The sequence below is a fragment of the Spermophilus citellus genome (assembly GCF_964194105.1).
Source record: "Spermophilus citellus genome assembly, chromosome: 8".
In the NCBI taxonomy this organism is placed as follows: domain Eukaryota; kingdom Metazoa; phylum Chordata; class Mammalia; order Rodentia; family Sciuridae; genus Spermophilus; species Spermophilus citellus.
The window spans coordinates 127,539,711-127,562,020 of NC_138189.1; positions in this window are offsets into that span (position 1 = coordinate 127,539,711).

The window sequence follows — 22,310 nt, forward strand, 5'->3', positions numbered from 1 at the left end:
CACCATGGGCAGCGTGGGCCTGTTGTTGGGGCCGTGGGAACATCTCCTGCCTTCTCTTCACTGAAAGTCCACCCGTGGTGGTTCCAAACGCTAGGGGCTTTCCTTCCAGCCAATCACACTGAAGAACTGTGTCACGGTCTGCATCTTAAATATCCTCCAAAGGCCCATGGGTCACCAGCCTATGGCACCACTGGGAGGTGATAGAACCAGCAGGGCCTAGTGGAAGGAAGCTGGGTCCTGGGAGGCATGCCCTTGAAGGGGCTATCAGGACACTGGCCCCTTCCTCTGTCTCTTTTTGCTTCCTGGACACCCTGAGATGAGCAGTCTTCTCTGCCACAGGCTTCCACCATCATGATGTGGTGTGTTGCCACAGGCCCAAAGAAACAGGGCCAAATAACCATGGACTGAAATCTCTAAATGTATGAGCCATGATGAACCTTTCCTTCTTTTAAGTTGATTATCTCAGGTGTTTTGTCACAGTGACAGAAAGCTGACTAACACAAACCAACAGCCATTTATACCAGGGCCGTTGCTAACCATGGAAGTCATCCTAGAGCTAAGTTTCTAAGTGTAAGACTTTCATCTGCAAATGGACCCCAGTAAATACTGGTGACCCCAGTATCATTTCTGTTAAGAAAATCTCCATTCTGAATCATGAAATCCTTTAGACCTTGTGTAAGATGCTCCCAATTGCATCTTATTGGAATCATGTCTTTTTGAAATTTTTCAGTGTAGAACCATCTAAAGTGCTCAACCATCTCAGGCAATGTCTATGAACAGGTCCATCTTTGTGTAGCCCACTTCCTGGCTGACAATACTGACCTCAAAGAGCACTACCTGGAAGTAGAAATCTATTGGTTCTCACCCAAAGAGCATAAATGGAAGTGGATTATAATCAATTGGGAAATGGCAAAATAAATCATAGTAATATCTATGCATTGGAATATCATATATCAGAGAAAATGAACAAAGCAGATGTACAAGTGTTCACAGAGAGAGAGATTTGGAAATAGTACAAAACGGTATAAAAGGCATGTGGTGATGGCATTGGAACTCCAGTGTATGTATAAAGATTCTGTTCTTTTAAAAAGCATAAAGAAAACATTACAGAATGCTAAAATGTGTTCACTGTTGTGGTTGGTGTATGGGCACCTGTTAAATTATTTTTGTGCTTTTTTTGGTATTTTTTTAAGAGTATCTAAGAAGTAGTCATGGTGAGATCCCACCATTCCATATTGTAGGAAATTGGATGGAAAGACCCTCCAGCTCCATTTATTCAGCTTTCTTATTTTAGAAGACAAAAAATAGTAGGGCTAACTCTCTCTCTCTCTCTCTCTCTCTCTCTCTCTCTTTCTCTCTCTCTCATCTATCATCTACCTGTCAACCCATCTGTCATCTAACGCAACTGTTAGATTGAGAATGCCCTGAACATTCTCTGTGATGGATTTTGCATGTAACGGAGTCAGTCGAAGCTATGTGAAATGGAGGGGAAATATCCCCAAAGTGGACATTCTCTCCCCATGTACCTCTCCCTCATCCCTGCCCGTGCACGTGTGCCCAGGGAGACCTGTGACTTCACATCACCTTACTCTGATTCCTATGGCCACTCTGGGCCAGTGGTTTTCATGTTAGAGAGTCACCTGGGAACTTAATAAAAAATACAGTTTTTTAGCTGGGCGCAGTGGCACACGCTTATAATCCTAGCAACTCGGGAGGCTGAGGCAGGAGGATCGCAAGTTCAAAGGCAGCCTCAGCAACAGCAAGGTACGGAGCAGCTCAGTGAGACCCTGTCTCTAAATAAAATACAAAATAGGTCTGGGGATGTGGCTCAGTGGTCAGGTGCCCCTGAGTTCAATCCTGGTACCAAAAAAGAAGCAATTTCTTTGACTTTGCTGCCAAAGACGCAGCTTTGGTGGGTGGGGTGGGTGGGAGGGCGGTGGGGCTGGTGGGGATTTGGTGATGGAGATTTTTTTTATTTGTTCTTTTTAGACGTACATGAAGTAGAGTGTATTTTGACATATTGCACATACATGGAGTATAACGTCCCCTTCTTGAGGCGGAACGTGATGTCGAGTTTCGCTGGTGGTACCCACACAGGGACACAGGAAGGTCCATGTCTGATTCATTCCACTGACGTTCCCATCCCCTCCCCTCCCTTCCCTTCCTTCTCTTTGTCTAATCCAATGAACGACCCCCAGCTGGGAGTCAGCATCCACATAACAGAGAGAACATGGCCGGCCTTTGGCTTTGAGGTTGGCTTATTTCCCTTGGCATGAGAGTCCCCAGCCTGGTGGCGCTGTTTCTGACAGGTGCTTTCACACCCCGGATCTTGCGGGTTCAGGTGGCCGTAGCCAACACTCAGAGCAGCCTCGCATCTTGGTGGCCTTGGCCGAACGCCAGTCTTGGCTTCTCCTTTCCCCAGGGAAAAGGAGACCTGGTTTAGCAGGTGAACATGAGACCTCAGAAACCAGGGCGACGCGCATCACCCCACCCCCTGGACACAAGAGGCTGGACTAGTGGCCAGAAGGAAAGTGGACCTGAGTGGTCAGAAAGGCAAGAGCAGGTTTCCACGGCAGGGGCCAGGGTGGCGCCGGGACAGTCGGCTGATGCTTGAGGGAGAGGGGACTCAGGGTGGGCAGAGGGGGAGGGCCAGGCAGAGCCCCGCTGAGCACGTCAGAGTGGGTCCCAGCTCTGCAGGACGCCTTCTCCCTCATGATGACGTTTGCACGCGGTCACGGGGTGGCAGCATGTTCGTCTTCAGGGCAGGAAAGGGGAGGCCCAGCGTGGCCTGTGGACAGCCACCAACACTCAAAGGCAGAAAGGACGGACGTGGACAGAAGGTCTGACTGGTGGCCGGGACTTTAGAGTCACACAAGTCAGGATCAGGCCACGTGCTGCCCTCCAGCGCCCATGCCACTTCCCTGTCCCCAGTCCCAGACAAGCATGGGGCTGTCACTGACCCGCGGGTCCAGAGCCGTCTCTGTGGAAGGGCAGCATGAGCCGGAGGCCCTCTGTAGGCGCACCACGGGTGTTGGTCACCCTTGAGGCTGCCCAGAGGTGACTCCTGAGGAGTCTTAGCGGAGGCAATGGCCTGTCTGCCCTTTCCCAGCTCTTGGCAAGGCACCAGCCTCACCCAGTAGAACCACCCACCCAGGGTTCACTATGGTGCCAACGTGTCCCCCAAATGCCTGTGTGTCAAAGCCTGGTCCTCAGCCCGCAGCATGCTGGGAGCTAGTGGGACGTTTGAGAGGTGGGACTTCATGGGAAGAAGCTAGATCCCTGAGTTGTATCCTTCAGGGGGCTATTGGGACCCCGGCCTCGTCTTTTTCTGGCTTCTTGGTGGGCATGAGGTGAGCAGCATCCTCTGCCACATGCTCCCCACCCTGCTCTTCGGTCTCACAAAGGCGCTGGGGCCAAATGACTATGGACTGAAACTGTGCAATATGCCTTCCCTTCCTTTTAAGTGGTTTTTCTCCAGGCATTTCGTCACAGTCATGGGAAGCTGACTAACACAAGCTTTAAACCTTGAATTAATGAAGTGGAGCCAGGGATGAGGAGATTGATTTCAGGCAGGAACAATGAGAGCAGAACATGACCCTGTTCAGAGTCAGGTGTGGACAGAATCTTCATGGGCAGAATCGGGGCTGAGTCCATGCCTCAGTGACTCCTTTGTTCCCCAGTCCCTCCAGCTTCCCAGTGGCTCTGGGAGCCCCCCGTGGCTTCTACTTGAACAGTCGGAGTGTGGTGTCCCTGAATCGTATCTCAGAACCCTGGCCGACTCCCCGGTGCCTCAGAGGAGGGAAAGGCTGCAGGTAAAGGAGACTACCTCCTCAAAAGAAAATCCCCCTGACTCTGGAGCTGATAGGATTTTCAAAGGCTCCTTTGTTGTTCGTAATGAACAGACATCAAAGATGGTCCCACGGTCAGCCTTCGAATCCGAGTTTCCACATCCGCAGAAGTCAACCAACCAAGGGTGGAAAATATCTGAAAAAAAAATATTGCATCTGAACTAAACACGTACAGGCCTTTTTTTTCTTGTTGTTATTCTCTAAACAACAAGGTATTGCAACTATTTATGTAGCAATTGCATGGTGTTAGGGCTCGTAGGTCATCCAGAGGTGATTTTAAGTATCCGGGAGGATGTATAGAGGTTCTATGAAAACACTGCGCCACTTCATATAAGGGACTTGGGCGTCCACGGATTTGGGTGTCGAGGGGCACCTGCCAGCCCTCCAGGAATGCCGAGGGATGCCTGTTCCTGTGAAGAGGTGGCACAAGCTTTTAGACTTAGCATGTCCTCTTCTAGAACGTCATCTCCAAAAACACTCCCCCAAGGTCAAGGTTGATTGACAGACTTGAGCTGAATGACATGATGGCATTACCTTCTGAGGACCGAGCGAAGGAACTCCCGGGGTGGAAGGAGCGGGCATAAAGCGTGACATTTAGGAAGTGTTAGGTTTGAGAGGTCGCTGACATATCCCACCAAACTACCAAGACGGTGTTTGGATGGTTTAAAAGTCTGGAGGCTAGAGATGCTTAAATGAAGGAATAAATTAGGGTGATATTTCACCCAAGCTGGCGAGGAGGGCGTGACGGAGGAGGAGGGGATGGCTAAGGCAAAGGCAGGGCATCCGTGCCTCGGAGCTCCTGGGGTGGGGTCCTAGGGCCCAGGAGAGTGGGAAGACAGGAGCTGAGACTGACCTTTAGACGTGGTGGAGGTGCCTTATCCCGCCAAGCTCGGTGGTGGGACCGTGAGGCTGGAATAGCTGAAGGAGGAGACAGAAAGTTTCCTACCGAAGAGGGTTCGAGGGTGGCCTCCAAAACCATGTCTGTGCCCTGGAACCCCGACTGTGACCTAGTTGTAAAAAAGTTTTTGCAGCTATGACTAAGTTAAAGCTCTACAGATGGTTCCTCCTGGATTATCCGGCTGGGGCCTTGCTACAGTTCAGCTCTGACGTGATCCCAAAGGAGCTTGTGTTCAAGGCTCGGCACCAGCCCATGTGCCATCAGGAGGCGGCAGAACAGGGAGGAGGGGACCTGGCGGAAGGAGGGTGGGTCGTTAGGGTCAAAGAGGACATTGGAACCCCGTCCTTCCTCTGGTTTTTACACTGTTACTTGTAGATGGACACAAGGCCTTTCCTTGTTTATTTTTATGTAGTGCTGAGGGGCGAACCCCATGCCCCACGTGGGCTAGGCAGGTGCTCTACCACTAAGCTACAGCCCCGGCCCCAGATCCTTCCTCTTGGTCTTTGTTCCCCCAGCTACAAGGAGGTGGGTGGGCTTCCTCTGCCATGTGCTCCATCCATGATGTACTACCTGGCCACAAGCCCAAAGTGACAGGACCAGGTGACCGTGGACGGAAACCTCTGGAACTGTGAGCCCAAATCAGCCCTCTCTCCTTTTTAAGTTGAATATCTCAGGTAATTTGTCACAGCAACCAAAAGCTAGCGCAGCTCTCTGTCCAGTAAATGTCCTTATGATGGAAGAGGAGAGGACACGGACACAGGAGGAGGTCACAGGGAAAGACCAGAGTTATCATCCACGAGCCCAGCGATGCCCGGGGCCACGGGAGGCTGGGGGAGGCAGGGAAGCATCCTCCCCTAGAGCCTCCAGAGGCCCGCCCTGTTCTCTGACTTGGACTTCAAGCCAACAGAGCCCACGATCCCTGGAAGAATAGACGGCCATTGTCTTAAGCCACCCCATTGAAGCCATTTGTTAGGGCAGCCCCGAGAAACGAAGGCAGGACCTCAGAAGCGACGGTGTTGGTTGGCTCCTCCCCACGGATGTAAAAGTCACCGAAAATATTGAGAAGAAAAGATCGATTGAGCCAGGATTTCATGAACAGGGGACAGGTCAGAGGTGGGCAAAGGTGGCCACAAAGAAAGGTCGGACTGGAAAGAGGGAGCTAGATGGCACCGCTTCAAATACGCTTAGTGAGGAAAGAGGGCCTGGGGGTAGCTCAGCGGCAGGACGTGTGCTTAGCATGTGCAAGGCCCTGGGGTCCCTGCCCCACACGCATGTGCACACGTACACACATAAAATAATCATGATGATGATGATGATATAAAGAGGAAAGAAAGAGAAGTAACTTAGCCCCGGCAGTGGGCAGGGCCCCCAGGCCACGGCCCCGTAGTGTCCAGGGGGACAGTGTTTCTGTCAAGGCAGACATGAAGGGGACAGGCAGAGAAGGTGCCAAAGTCTCAGGATCCCGCTGAGGGCTGCAGAGCTGGGCGGGGCTGAGTGGCAGCAGTGCCCCAGGTAAGGGCTGGGCACAGGCGGAGCCGTGGGGACACCTGCCAGAGGTCTGGCCAGAGTTCCCTGGCTCCAAGGCCCGCACCGCCCTCCCGTCCAGAGCCTGCAGAGTCCAGGGCCGCTGCTCCACCCCCGGCTGGACTGGTGGCCTCGGGGGACCCGCCCAGGCAGCTGGTAGGCTCTGTCCTGAGGCACACCCGAGTGTGGCTGCCGGGGACCCTGGCCGCAGCTGGCTTTGCAGTCTGCCATCATTTCCCGAGGGTAGGTAAAGCTGGAGCTTGTTTGTCTAGATCCAGGCACAGACTGTACCTCGGGATTCACATGAACGTCTGTGCAGGGATGAGGGGTCCGTGAAATGAATCACGATGCAGTCGCAGGACAGAGTGTCCCGCAGCCACTGCAGGTGATGAGGTTGAAGAAATCACGTACACGCCCACAAGGGACATGTCGGGGTCCCCTCCAGCGCCTGCAATGAAGTGCCCTTGACCTGTGGCTTAGGAACAACTGAAGTTCATTTCCCACAGTTTTGGAGACTGGGAAGTTCAGGATCCAGGTGCCAGGACATCTGGCAGGCTCTTCTGACGGCCTCTGCCTCCCGGGTCACAGGAGCCGTCTTCCACCTGTGTTCACGAGGACGGGCCCTCAAGCCCTGATCTCCTCCCCAGGGGCCCGTCTTCTGACGCCACCACCTTAGGAGTGAGATTTCAACCCACATTTAGGGAGGACCTAAAGGCCAGTCCACAGCAGGTAGTCCAGAGCCCCAGAGCTCCAACCAGGATTCTCATCTGGAAAAACAGAAGGTCATGGTTGCAGCGGGTGGAGGTGTGGGAGACCCACTTTCTCCCGACTGGATCATGGTTTCTGAACGTGATGGGGAACGTCTATCACTTTTATGATCTGAAGTTAAAGAAAGAAAGAAGATCAGTCCTGACAGCTGCTCAGAAACGCCCCTCCCCTCCCTGCGAGGAGTGTCTGGGGGAGTTCATGGCTCACAGTCCACCTGGGCCCCTTCACCCCTGCAGTCCACCTCCCACAGGGGCAGGGACCTCAGACAGAAGCCTTCACTGTCCCTCTGACACCCAAGGGGAGGGACGGGGCTGACGACCATGGTGTCCAGCTGGCTCCACCTGGACCCACGCCAGAGGGCTGGACAGGGCTTGTCCTGATTTGGATGTGGCAAAGGTGCCTTGTGTGGCCTTTCGCTCCCTCACCTGGCACCTGGTCCCTCCAGGCGGTTCTTCCTCTGGGTTCTCTAGGTGGTGGGGTAGGGGTGAGCCCAGCCCCTCCCCTTCTGCACTGGCCCCGCTTCTCTCAACCCCTCCATCTCCCCCGGTCTTGGCCCAGGTGGTCCTCCTGGCCCTGCACCACACCTGCCCTTGGGATCGGCCACTACTAACTCTGCCGGCTTCTTTGGACTTAGTGTGGCCTCTGCCTCCTTCCACCCCAGCAAGCCCCAGCCTCTTCTGGACGCTTTGGGACTATCCTTCTTGTTTTATTTTTATTTTTAAATTATTATTATTTGGTACCAGGGATTGAACTCAGGGGCACTCTACCACTGAGCCACATCCCCAGCCCCATTTTCTATTTTATTGAGAGACAGGGTCTGAGTTACTTAGTGCCTAGCTTTTGCTGAGGCTGGCTTTGAACTTGCAATCCTCCTGCCTCAGCCTCCTGAGCTGCTGGGATTACAGGCGTGCACCACGGCACCCAGCACAGGACTATCCTTGTATCCTCTCTGGTTGGGTCTTTGGGATGGGGGAGGGGAAGGTGGAGGGCGATTTAGACCCTTTTCCATGTGTCTCCAGGGATTTGCATTTGGTTCCTTGGTCCACCTGTTAGAATTTTTTTTATTCTAATTCAGTTCCAAGCTATTTACAAATACGATTTGCATGTTGCCTCTGCTCTTTTTTAAAGACATTGATGAGCCAGGCACCGTGGTATATGCCTGTCATCTCAGCTACTAAGAAGGCTGAAGCGGGGGATCACAGGTTCAAGACTAGCCTGGGCAACACAGGGAGGCCCTAAGCACCTCAGCAAAACCCGGGCTCAAAATGAAAATAAAAAGGACTGGGCATGCGTTCCAGGGGTAGAGCTACCCTGAGTTCAATCCCCAGTGCCAATGAATGAAAATTAATTAATTAGTTAATTAATAGACATCGATGAGCTGGGTGAATGGGTGAGGACAGAGCCCAGGTCAGGTGCCGATCTCCAGAAAATTCCAGGGACTAATAGTCATGGGACACAGTTAAGGGACCTCTCTAAGGACATGGGTTCAGCCCGCGCGTCTCCTGTGTGGAGCAGGCCAGGTCAGGGGCCCTTTGCACTCCAGCTCCAGACCTTGGCACACCCTATGTGACCGGCCCGGGGCTTGGGTCACTGAGCCTCACTCTCCTGTCTGTACACGAGGACAGTGACCACGTGGGTCTCACCGGCTGTTGCGAGATGACGCGTGGGAAGCACTCTGTGGCTCGTAATTCACAAATGTCACCCAGATGGCAATGATGTCTGGCCATCAGGACCCTTCCAGGACGAGCTTAGGAGTCGGGCACGACGGGGTTTTAGTAATCTGGGTCCTTCCCAATGAGCATGGCTCCCTATTGTCACACGCCACAAATCATCCACTTGATCCTCTGTCCTAGGATTTTGTAGATATTTATATGAAGCTCAGTGGCCTGTCACGCAGGACGGCCCTCCTCCTCCTTCTTTTGAAAACTGAAGTGAAGCAGGCTACCCTGATGTGTACCTGACAGGACTCCTATAAATCAGTGAAAAAGATGAACGACCTAACGTAAAACTGTCAAAGGACAGGGGTAGGCCACCTGTGGAGGATGAAGCCCAAGAGCACATCAAATGTGAGAGGACGCTCCACCTCCTTTGTCATCAGGGAAATGCAAATTAAAATTGAGAAGAGGTGAATGAAGGCCCCCCCCCCCCGCCGTAATCCCAGCTACTCAGGAGGCTGAGGCAGGAGGATCGCAAGTTTGAGGTCAGCCTCATCAACTCAGCAAGACCCTGACTCCCAATAAAAACAAAAAGAGCTGGGATGTAGTTCAGTGGTAGAGCACCCCTGGGCTCAATCCCTGTATCAGAGAGAAGAAAAATTGAGATGAGAAACCATTTTATACCATGGAGGTTACAAAACAAAAGTCTGACAAATTCCAAGTGCTGAGAGGTGGGGGAGGAGGCAAGGCCTGCAGCCTGCTTTGCAGGAGGACAGGATGCTCTGGTCAGCAACTGTGCAAGGTCTGGTGCAGCGGGACCTGCGGACCCCACCCTCAGCAGAGGACACGGAGGTGTGCACCTGGGCTCAGCCCCGAGGTGCCGTGGAGTGTTACTGGGAGAGAAAGTGCAAGGTTCGCCAATAGGGAAGTGGGTTAAACTGTCATGTACTGACACAACGGAGCTCTATTTGGGGACTAAATGACTGCTCACAAGAGAAGGCGTGAGGAAGACGTCTAAATCCCGGCGCACTCACTGTCACATATTTCTCCTAAGCTAGGTGAGGGTTCCCCAGGTGTAACCACGTCGTAAAAAACTTCCCCCAGTTGTCACTTGCAGATCTATGAGCCTCGCTGATGGGACATTACACGGCAATAGAGAGGTGTGCAAAAGCCAAGTGTCATAGGCCCCTTGCAATCCCAGCTACGCAGGAGGCTGAGGCAGGAGGATCCCTTTATCCTGGGGTTTGAGACCAGCCCGGGGAATGTAGGGAAACGGTCTCAAAACAAACACTCCAAATAATCAACAAAAACCAACCAAACAAAACCAAAAAAGTATACTAAAATGAATGGACATGGACTAGATACTTCAGCATGGATCCATCTCAAAAACACAGGGTCGAAGAAACGGATGTGGCCACAGGTTTACATGAAAGTGCACACAAAGTTGTAAAGTCTGCCCATCTCCGTGACATGTGGTGTGCGGAGACACCTACATGTGGCAAGTACACAGGGTGACGGATGGTGAGGAGGAGGCAGAGGGTCTGGCAGGGCCACAGACAACAAACACCGAGACTTTACTTCTTATTTCACTTTTTAAGGTGGGGGGTGGGCATGCAGGTGCATCACTGTATCATTGTCTTTATTTTTATGAACATGTTTATTTAAAACTTTTTATTAAAAAAAAAATCAGGACATACAACTCTCTTCAGTTGGCTGGTTCCTCTCTTTCTGCAGATTCTCACAATCTCCGAGGCTGAGAGTCCTGTCTGCACAGTTTTCTGATGCTACAGGGCAGCAGAGGTTAAGAACACGGGCTCTGAAATGCAGATTTAAACCACTGAGAGTCCGTCTCACTCACTCCAGCCAGAACAGCAGTATCAAGAACACAAGTAACAATAAGTGTTGGCGAGGACGTGGGGAAAAGGCACTCTCATACGTTGCTGTGGGACTGCAGATTGGTGCAGTCAACATGGAAGGCAGCATGGAGATTCCTCAGAAAACTTGGAATGGAATCACCATTTGACCCAGTTATGCCACTTCTTGGTTTATACCAAAAGGACTTAAAATCAGCATACCACAGGAACACATCGACATCTTATAGCAGCACAATTTACAATAGCTAAGCTCTGGAACCAACCTAGGTGCCTTTCAACAGGGATAAACAAAATGTGGTACATATACACAGTGGAATATTACTCAGCCAGAAAGAAGAATGAAATGATGACACTTGTTAGTAAATGAATGGATCTGGAGAATGTCGTGGTAAGCAAAATAAGCCAGTCCCATGGAGCTGAGGTTGTGGCTCAGTGGTAGAGCACTTGCCTCGAACATGTGAGGCACTGGGCTCGATCCTCAGCACCACATAAAAATAAATAAATAAAGATATTGAGTCCATCTACAACTAAAAAAAATTTTAAAAGCCAGTCTCATAAGATCAAAGGCTGAAAGTTCTCTCTGATATGCAGATGCTGACTCACAAAAAATAAAGGGGGTGGGAAGGGAGAATAGAAATTCCTTGGGTGAGACAAAGGGGAATGAAGGGAAGAGAGGGGGAGGGAATGGGAAAGACAGTGGAGTGAATCAGACCTCACTTCCCTGTGTCCATATATGAGTGCACAACTAGTCGTGGTCATGCACAACCACAGGAATGGGGAGCTATACTCCCTGTATGTAGGATGTGTCAAAATACCTTCTACTGTCATGTATATGTAAAAAGAACAAATAAAAAATGCAAAAAAGTAAAAAAAAAAAAAAGAAATAGCCCCCCAAAACAAAACAAACAACAACAAAAACCAAGGACTCTAAAGCTGGACTGCCTGGACACAAATTCTAGCTCTGCCATTTGCTGTGTGAGTGTGGGCAAGTGATTTAACCTCTCTGTGTCTCAAATTTACTCATTTGTAAAATGAGGATAATAACAAGGCTCAGCAAACAGAGTTGTTGATAGGATGAAATGAGGTCAAAGGCCAGGCACTGTGCGGGCCCTATATCCTCGGCATGTGCTAGTGCTTGTAGCCAACTTGCCCATTGTGCACTGGCCTGGGTTTCACCCTAGGTCGGCTCCTCCTCTGCAGCCTTCCTCCAGGGAGGCCCGGAGACCAGATAAAGGCAGGACGTCCCCACATTCGGACTGTGTGACCCCACACCAGGCCTGTCCCTCCGTGTTTGCCTTCCTGACGTCCTAAGACCCCACGGCTGTCACCTTCAGCACCCTTCTCAGGCCCGACGACCTTGGGGACTGGGCTCCCTGACCTCTGCTCCCGAGGTCCACGTGGTGTTGGATATCGGCAATGGTGGCCTGCGTTTGTCATCAGGAGAGTTCACATCAAGGCCTGGATCCTCAGCTCTTCTTGAAAAATGTGAAGGTCTGGCAAGGCAGGTCCCGCGTGGCCTGGGGACAGCCCCCTGGAGGGTGACCTCGGCAGCCCCAGGTGCTGCAGAGAGCCGAGTGCGAGGCTCCTGGCCAAGGGGCGGGGGCTGCTGCAGCCTGGGCTCCGCTGGCCGAGCTCCGCCCGACAGGAGCCCACTGCCCAGTGACCAGGGCCCAGGGGCTCGCAGCAGCCCTCCGTCCCTGCTCCGCTCTGGCCGTGAGTTAGGCCCAGCAGAGGCCACCGCTGTCCTTTACAGGACTATTCCGACCGCTCCTCCTCCCTCCACCCCCATGAGCTCTGCAAAGGCATTTGTGCTTTAAGGTCACCTGGAGGTGACTGTCCCTGATGGAGAAGACATTTTCCTGGGGCTAAGCCATTTCTTGGAAATCCCCCGAGGTGTGGGTTATCAGAAGTGACAAAAACAAGCTGCCACCCTGATGGCACCTGGGCTGTCACTCAGATGGCCCACACCTGGCAGCTGCCACCAATCATTCTGAAGTGAGTTCTGTAGATGCCTGGAGGTGGGGGGGCGGGTGTCATGGAGGACACAGGAGGGGCCATGCAGGAGGGCAGCTGGCCAGTCCCCCCTCAGCAGGGCTGCCCTGAAGGCCCTGAGGTGTTTGGGGCCTCGTAACCCTTGTCTGTTCTGGTGATCGGCCAATAAAAGTCTTAATTTAAAGAACTAGATTGTGGGAGGGTCTGCAAAAGCCGAGTCCCTGGGCGCAGTGAGTGGCCCCTTCTTGTGGTCCCCGGTACATCAGGTCGGAGGCAGGAGCATCGCTTGAGCCCAGAAGTTTGGGGCCAGCCTGGGTCACACAGCACGACCCCATCTCTTAAAAAAAAAGAAAAAAGGTCGCCGGTCGCTGTGGCCTGTAATCCCGGCCGCTCAGGGGTCACCAGCCCAGAGCCAGCCTCAGCGACCAGGAGAGGCCGAGCAGCTCAGCGAGACCCTGAGTGACTGAGTAAAATACAAAAACGGGCTGGGGACGCGGCTCAGTGGTCAGGCGCCCCTGGGTTCGGTCCCTGGTACCAAAACAAACAAACGAAACATCGGGAATTCTTTAAAAAGTTGAGCTGCAAGACTGTCCAACTCAGCAAGAGGCTTGGGGGGCAGAGAGCCGAGGGATGTGGGGTGTCTGGCAAGGAGGGGAGGTGGCAGGACCAGGCCTCCAGGACACACAAGGCAGCAGGCCTGGGCAGGGGAGGCCAGAGCCCCAGAGCAGGCCAGCGGGGCAGTAGGTGGCGTCCAGGGGCCAGATCCCTCCCCAGCCACGGGCCCTCGTCTTTCTCTGCTTAGAGTGGGACTTCGACGGTCCCCTTTGTTGGACTGTCTTCTTCCTTTCCAAGGGCAGCTCTGAAGGTCAGCGATCTCCATCCCTAATGTCCTGCCGTCCCTCAGACGCCCACCGGAGGGCTGTGCCGTCCTTTAGTTAGTCCAGGGTCCAGCTTGGGTTTGTTGACTGAGTGATTGTTTTTTGGCGCTGGGGATGAACCCGGGCCTTGTGCGTCCGAGGCCACCCCTGCTCCAGCGTTGGGGACTCTATGGAATCAAACACCCGACAAAAGAACTCCACGCTCCACCCCGACCCTGGCAGGGTCACCCTGGCTCGTCTCCTGTGGCCCGAATTAGAAAGAGGCCAGACCTCTGCACTGCCTCTGGGGTCCTTTACCAGGCCCTTGATGTCCTGATGAGCAGAGCAACAACAGGGACTCTGTCAGCTGGAGGGGACGGAGGACATGGAGAGGCCACTCCAAGCCATCTGGGCTGCTGGGCACACTGACGTCTCCCTCACTTCTCAAGTTCATGCTTAGCTTTTTTTTTTTTTTTAAACCTTCCTTTCAAAGGAAGAACTGCAAACCGAGTCATCCATTTTCCGCCCCAGGATTGAATACACACTAATGGGCAGCGAGAGAGAGCAAGGGGCAGGCGGGGCGAGGAGGGGAAGGTGGATGGCCCTGGGACAGACGGGCTGACTGACCCCCAGTCCGTTCTTGGAGGGGACAAGGAGGGGATGCTTTTAGACGTTCACATCTTGTTGGCTCCGATAACGTCGCCAGCACAGGTCATTGCCTCTTGTTTCAGAAAAAAATCAAGAAGAAAGAGTTTTTCTTGATTAAAAAAAAAAAAAATTCTGCTGGACGCGGTGGCACATACCTATAATCCTAGCGGCTTGGGAGGCTGAGGCAGGAGGATCATGAGTTCAAAGCCAGCCTCAGCAACTCAGTGAGCCCCTGTCTCTAAAAAAATATAAAACAAGCCTGTGGATGTGGCTCAGTGTTAAGTCCCCTGAATTCAGTCCTCAGTACCAAAAATAGACAGATAGATAAATAACAAATCTGTCTGAATATAGGGGGAAGTAGTTAAGGGAGAAGCACAAAGGACAACGAAGTCCTAATGACCCACTCCACTTGGGGATGGACTCAAGTTCAAACGAAGCAGTCAATCAGGTTTCTGCAAGTTCTAGATTCCTACAGCCCAGGCTGTTCTAGAACGGCTTCTAGAAAAGGAGCACGTTTTCATTCTCTGTGTAACTGCAGGAGAGAGGCCATTGGTCATGGAAACAGAGGCAGTGTGCTGTCCCCCAATGCTAAGCCCCCTTGCAGATAGGCATGGACGGTGGGCTGTGAACTCGGTGACGTGTGACTTCTGGGTGAATCCATCAGCCAGGGGCCTGGGGGACCACGTGGCGCAGACATCTCCACACTCAGTAGGGGCATGAATGAGAAGGAAAGCTGTTGTAATAAGCCACTGGGATTTGGGGTCAACTTGGATCCACACAACCTTGGGTGATTTTGCCTTGGCATAGTCCAGCCTATTCTGATTAATACTGGGAATTATGCTCATCCATAAAGATGCCATCCTATATAAAACACACACAAATGCACACACACATTTCCTAAGTGTAAAAAAATTGAACATCTTTGGGCAGGGCCTCACGGTCTCACGATACTCTATTTGTATGAATGTGTATCGTTATGTTTGCAGAGAATAAAGAAATACCAGTGCAGGGGCTGGGGTTGTAGTGCAGTGGGAGAGCACTTGCCTAAAATGTGTAAGGCCCTGGGCTCCATCCTTAGCGCTGAAAGAAGAAAAAAAGAAAAGAGAAAACACAAACGTCAATGCAGACTGAGGAGAAAAGGTGGAGAGGAAACAGTGGAGAGAGGAAAAGAAATCACGGAAAAGAGCAGATGTTTTGAAAGGATGCCTGAGCATTTGGGGACTACTGAGTAGCACATGCCCATAATCTTGCTTTGTGGCTCAATCTGGAGCTCAGAGGAGGTTTATAGAGGGACTGGGGGATTGAGTGGAAAGTCTCTGAACCAGCTGTCTGTAGACCCAAGTTCCCCAGGTGTGTGTTAGCTTTCTGTTACTGTGACAAAATACCTGAGAAAAACCAAGTTAAAGAGGAAAGGTTTATTTTGGATCAAGAGATTTCCGTCCATGGTCGGCTGGCTGCGTTGTTTCTGGGCCTGGTGAGGTAGAGCACCATGGCGGTGGGGCAGGCCACTCATCTCACGGTGATGAGAAAGCAGAGAGAAAGGGAGGGAGAGGATGGGGATAAGATAGTGCCTTCAATGACGTGCCCCAGTGACCTACTTCTTCCAACGCACCCCACCTCCCAATGCTCCCGCCACCTCCCAACAGCACTGCCCGCTGGAACCGGCCTTCAGCCCAGGAACCAGGGTGGGGGGGACAGGCCCAAACTCTAACCCCCGTCGCTGTCCATCTCGTCTGTCAATTTACCCGTCGTGAGACAGAAGAGTGTGGCCCCGTGGCGCACGGAGGCCGAGGCAGGCGGGTGTGAGGTCAAAGCCACCTCAGCCATTTGGCAAGGCCCTGAGCGACTCCGTGAGACCCTGTCTCCAAAAAAAAAAAAAAAAAAAAAAAAAAATTGACAAGGGCTGGGGACGTGGCTCATTGATCGAGTGCCCCTGGGTTCACCCCTGGTGCCCCACTCGGCAAAGGAGATAACAACCAACAGCTTCAGAGCGTGGAACTGCCCCTCGCCTGGTTCCGAGCGATTTCTGTATATTGACCCATTAGATATGCCATGGCCCTTGGAAACTGATACTGTCCTCAGCCCTCGTGGTAGACTGGATGACAGTCCCCAAGCAGTCAGGTGCTGCCCCCTGCCCCTGTAAGGGTCATGTCTGTGGAACAGGGTCTCGTTGGGATGAGGTTAAGCCCTCGAGGCGGGGGATTATCCTGAGTTTCCAGGAAGGTCCCAAGTGTCATCTCGGGGGTCTTTGTCAGAGAAAGGCCTGGGGTGGGGTCGCAGGCACTTGGAAGAGGAGACCCAGTGCCGTGGCGGGGGCAGAGTCCCGGGGCTGTAGCCGTGAGCCAAGGGCCTGGCAGACCCCGGAGGCTGGGCAAGACCAGCAGCCCCCCACCCCCCCTGAGTTCCTGGATGACACTTTCGTGTCGGTGACATTGATGTCACACTGCTGGCCTCCAGGTTTGGGAGAGAATGAATTTCTGTTGTTTTACGCCATTCGTTTGTGTCCTTTGTGACACTGGTGGGAAGTCATGGGAACGAGGGTCCCCCTGTTCGATATATGGAAACGGAGGCACGGGAGACCCTGTAACCCGCGCAGCCTCCCCGCCCTCAGCGGAGCAGAGCCAGAGGGAACGGGGCTCTGGGATCCAGGCTCTGAGGCCTCTGCCTGCCCCGGGAGCACCTGGTGACCCAGGGGACGCCAGGACCCCGCTGTCTACGTGAAGAGACAGTGAAGAAGTCGCCTCTTGAATAAAGACTCCAGACCCGCGGAGCAGCAGAGGCTGCAGGGAGCTCATCTCCTGCACCCCTCGGGGCCTGGTGCCGGTTTGGGTCTGTGACCTCTGATGATTCAGGATCCATGTCCGTTCCTAGACTAGCAGGATGACACCTGGCTCCTTCAGGCCGAGATACATGTGTTCCCCCCTTTTTGACTCACAATAGAGCCCTGGTGTGGAACACAGCACATTGCCCAGAATAATAACCACATTTCCTAGCCTCCCTGGCAATTGGATAGGACAAGGTGACTAGGTTCAGCTGATGGGATGGGGTGGAATGTGGGATGAGACTTTTAAGAAGTGACTTTAACAGGTAGTGCATGCTCAGCTTCTTCCCACCCTCTTTCCTTGCTGGTTAAAATCCATAATGGCTGGAACCCATGCAGCCATCTTGAAGCAATGAGGTAGAAGCCTTCTGTTGAGGGTAGTGAAGCAACAAAAGAGAAAGCTGAGGCATCCTGGTGGGTATCACTGTCTACCTCTGGTCTTCTTTTATAAGAGCACTATTTTGGATTTAGCCTAAGCTGACACACCCCTCTTTCCTCAGTTATAATCACTCATGTGTATCTGAGTCATCATGGTGAACTTGCTTGACCAGAGATTCTTTGCCTCCAAACACACCTAAGTCAGCCAGCCTCACTGATTCTACTTGGAGGAAGAGAAGACGAAGAGGAGATCCATGCAGGGGGATCATTCTTGTTCTCCCTTCAATGAGAAATGGAGCAGAAATTTGAAACCTTTTTTTTGGTACCAGGATTGAACCCAGGGGCACTTAACCACTGAGCCACATTTCCAACCCTTTTTAATATTTTATTTAGAGACAGGGTCTTGCTGAGTTGCTTAGGGCCTCTCTAAGTTGCAGAGGCTGGCTTTGAATTCTCAATCCTCCTGCCTCAGCATCCTGAGCCAGTGGGATTACAGGCGTGTGCCACTGTGTCCAGCTACACACCCTTAATTTGCTCCAAGCAGAGAATTCTAAACTTTTCTGCCTTTCTCTATGATTCCTTTAAGAAAATAGATGCAGGCAAGACCCGATGGCGGCCGGCGAGGAAACAGCACGTTCAGTATCTCTACAGTAACGGGATCAAAAGGATCCATTAATACACCCAGATTCTACCTACTGATGAACTTCGAGCAAAACTCCGCTGAAAAGAGACCTGCCGGAAATTAGTAAGTTGATTAGAGGTGACAATTTGTCCCAGAGGAGTGAATCTTGGCCACGCGGTGCAGAGGACTAGTCCCGCTGCCAGCCGCCGCCAAACGGCAGCCGGCGCTGCCCGCCCGGTTCTGCAAACGGCCCCCGGAGGCGGGACCTGGCACGGCGGGAAGGGTCCCCGCTGCCTGCCCGGTTCTGCAAACGGCCCCTGGCTGCAGAACCTGGCGGGGCGAGAAGGGTCTCCGCCTGCTCATCAAACAGCCCCCAGCCCGCCCAGCGCAGGAGGCGACGTGAAGGGAATCTAACCAAGCCTCTATGAAATAGCGAACTGGGCTGCGTACGGGGGTGGCTGAAGTGCTGAAACTGGTGCTCAGAGTAGCGGCTTTAATCGAGACTTTGCACAGCTTGTTAGAGCTCCTTTCACCATTAGTCTGTAGTGGACCACCCGGCCAAGCAGCAGAAAAAAAAAAAAGATTGAAAAAGAGACGCTTGGCTCCCTGACGCTTTTCTGCTCAGAGCCACGGGCGCTTTGCGCCCATCTGCTTCCTCTTCCACTTCGCTCCCCGCAGAGAAGCTGAATGGGTAATCAGCAGTGGATTGTAAGTACCTGAGGCAAAGAAAGCTCAGTACACCCCGCCCTTTTTTTTTTTTTTTTTTTTTTTTAATATTGTCTATACAGGGAGAATTAGTGGACTGAAATTGTTGGCTGGGCTGGGGTTTCGGGGCCGAAAATCCACTCCGCGGGAGCCGCCATTTGCTTTCGGCATGCTGCCTTGAGGGCCCTGTCTACTCGGTCTAGCTGCGGCAGCTAGAGACTAAAACGGGGCTGCGTGCCGAGCCCTGTCCTCCGAAGGCTGGGTCATTCGGCATCCCCCTGCGAGAGGACCCGTGCTCCGGAGGAGGCGGTTGGAGAGCCGCGGCGGCAGCCGCTTGGGCCCCGGGAGCTAGGCACCGGGCCGAGGAACAGCGGAGGCTGCGGCGGCGGCGCTGCTATCTAAAGCCTATTTGCTCAGGATCACTAGGCAATGCTGAGCTGACGTGGAGCTAGGGCGTACACTTTGGGCCCCTCAGAAAACGCACACTGAGCACGTATCTGCGGCGTTTAAGCCCCGGATCGCCTGCTTCTCGTGACTCAGCACTAACGTCCCCACTGAAATAACTAGTCGGCCCACCTGATCTCACAGAGGTAAAAAAAAAAAAAAACTGAGCACCATAGCCAGACCCAGGGAATCGGGAGTGATGTGGGACTAGCGGCACAGAATTCCCGGCTATCGCCACCACCAGGGCCGACAACAGAGGTCCCTTGCACCACCTACCAGGGGAGTTGCTACCTGAGGGCAAACAAATTCGCTGGGGGTCCTCAGCCCCAAACCCTACAAACTTAGGGCCTGAGGGAGGCAAACAGAAAGGGTGTGCCCAGGCATCCATGAAAACAGGGCTCCCAGGAGCAGCAGACCTGACGTGTAGACAGTAATGTGGTAAGCATCACAGGCGAGTGGGGCCCGGATTGAGGAACCACAAGAAAAGGACCCAGGCATTCAGGACTGGAGACCCCCACAGTCTGGGAAGAAGAGCTGAGGCACAGTGATTGGCTCCCACCTATCAAGAGGAGAAGCCTGGCCCAGTGGGCATAGCTCCACCCACTGGAAGAGAACTCAATCGAGCTTTATGACTGCATTTATTATTAGTAATTTTTTTTATTTTTTTAAAGATTATTATTAGTATTTTTTTTTATTCTCACTTTTTGTAGTTGACGTTGTTGTGTTCTTTAACTTTCTTACTAATGGTTTCAATTTTTTTTTGTTAATTTTTCTTATTCTATTATTATTATTACTATTATTTTTTAAACTTCAAGTTCCATTTTTTATTACCATTATAATTTTTTTTCGTTTGTTTTAAATTTCTATTTTTTCATTTTTTCTCTCTTTCTTCTCACTTTTTTTTTTCTTTCGTCTTTTCATTTCTTTTCAACTTTCTTATTCCCCCTCTCTTGAACTCCACCTGCCTACACTTGCTCTCTTTAGTGACTTCTTCCCTTCCCTTCTAATACCTCTCCTCCCAAGCATCAAATAAACTTATAAGAGTAACAGTAACTCAACAGTCAAACAGAACAAGAAGTATCATGAGCATAAAAAAGCAAGGAAGAAAAGGAATACAAACAATGAAAGACAGCCTAAATATTCAGGAGGACCTGGAGTCATCAGAAAAATGGCCATATAAAGAACTCAAGGAACACCTTAGACAGATGGAAAGGAACCTTAAAGATCACATTGAAAATGAATTACAAAAACAGATAAAAGAGGAAGTTAAGCATCTTTATCAGGAGATAGAAATTATAAAAAAAAAATCAAACAATAATTCTAGAAATGAAGGAAACGATAAACCAAATTAAAAACTCAATCGAGAGTATCACTAACAGAGTGGAGCAAGTAGAAGCCAGAACGTCAGATAATGAAGACAAAATATATCACCTTGAAAAGAGTCTAGCCAACTCAGATAGGCTGGTAAAAAACCACGAGAAAAACATCCAAGAGATTTGGGATAACATAAAAAAACCAAACTTACGAGTCATCGGGATAGAGGAGGGCACAGAGATTCATGCCAAGGGAATGGGTAACTTACTGAAGGAAATAATTACAGAAAACTTTCCAGAAATAAAAAAGGATACAGATATACAAATTGTAGATGCATACAGGACACCGAGCACACAAAATCACAATAGACCAACGCCAAGACACATTGTTATGAAGCTATCCAATATACAGAACAAAGAGAAAATATTAAAAGCTACAAGAGAAAAGAGGCAGATTACATTTAGGGGTAAACCAATAAGGCTGACAACGGATTTTTCATCACAGACGCTGAAAGCGAGAAGATCCTGGAACAATGTATTTCAAACACTGAAAGACAATGGATGCCAACCAAGAATCCTGTATCCAGCAAAATTAAGCTTCAGATACGACAACGAAATAAAAATCTTCCATGATAAACAAAAGCTAAAAGAATTTGTAGCCAGAAAACCAGCATTGCAAAGCGTCTTGAGCAAAACTCTACACGAGGAAGAAATGGAAAACAATAACCAAAACCATCAGCGGGAAGTGCCTCAGTAAAGACAGAGGATGGGAGGAAAGCTAATCATGGAGAAACAAACTAAATTAGGGAAAAAAAAAAGAGATAAATAATCAAACATGGCAGGAAGTACAAACCATATATCAATAGTAACTCTAAATGTTAATGGCTTAAACTCTCCAATAAAGCGACATAGGCTGGTAACATGGATTAAAAAAACAAATCCAACGATATGCTGCCTCCAGGAGACACATCTGACTGGAAAAGACATACACAGGCTCAAGGTAAAAGGTTGGGAAAAAATATACCACGCACACGGTCCTCGTAAGCAAGCAGGCGTGGCCATTCTCATATCGAATAAAATCGACTTCAAGACTAAGCTAATCAAAAGGGATAAGGAAGGACATTATATACTGTTAAAAGGAACCATTCACCAACAAGACATAACAATTATCAATATTTATGCACCAAATAATGGTGCTGCGACGTTCATAAAACAAACTCTCCTCAAGTTCAAGAATCAAATAGACCACAACACAATAATCACGGGTGACTTCAACACACCTCTCTCACCGTTGGACAGATCCTCCAAACAAAAGTTGAATAAAGAAACTATTGACCTCAATATCACAATCAATAACTTAGACTTAACTGACATATATAGAATATATCAACCATCATCAAGTGGATATACTTTTTTCTCAGCAGCACATGGATCCTTCTCAAAAATAGACCATATATTATGCCATAGGGCAACCCTCAGTAAATACAAAGGGGTTGAGATAATACCATGCACTTTATCAGATCATAATGGAATGAAACTGGAAATCAATGATAAGAGAAGGAAGGAAAAATCCTACATCACATGGACAATGAACAATACGTTACTAAATGATCAATGGGTTATAGAAGACATAAAGGAGGAAATCAAAAAATTCTTAGAGATAAATGAAAATACAGACACAACATATCGGAATCTATGGGACACAATGAAAGCAGTTTTAAGAGGGAAATTCATTGCCTGGAGGTCATTCCTCAAAAAAAGGAAAAACCAACAAATAAATGAGCTCACACTTCATCTCAAAGCCCTAGAAAAGGAAGAGCAAAACAACAGCAAATGTAGCAGAAGGCAAGAACTAATTAAAATCAGAGCAGAAATCAATGAAATTGAAACAAAAGAAACTATTGAAAAAATTAACAAAACAAAAAGTTGGTTCTTTGAAAAAATAAATAAGATCGACAGACCC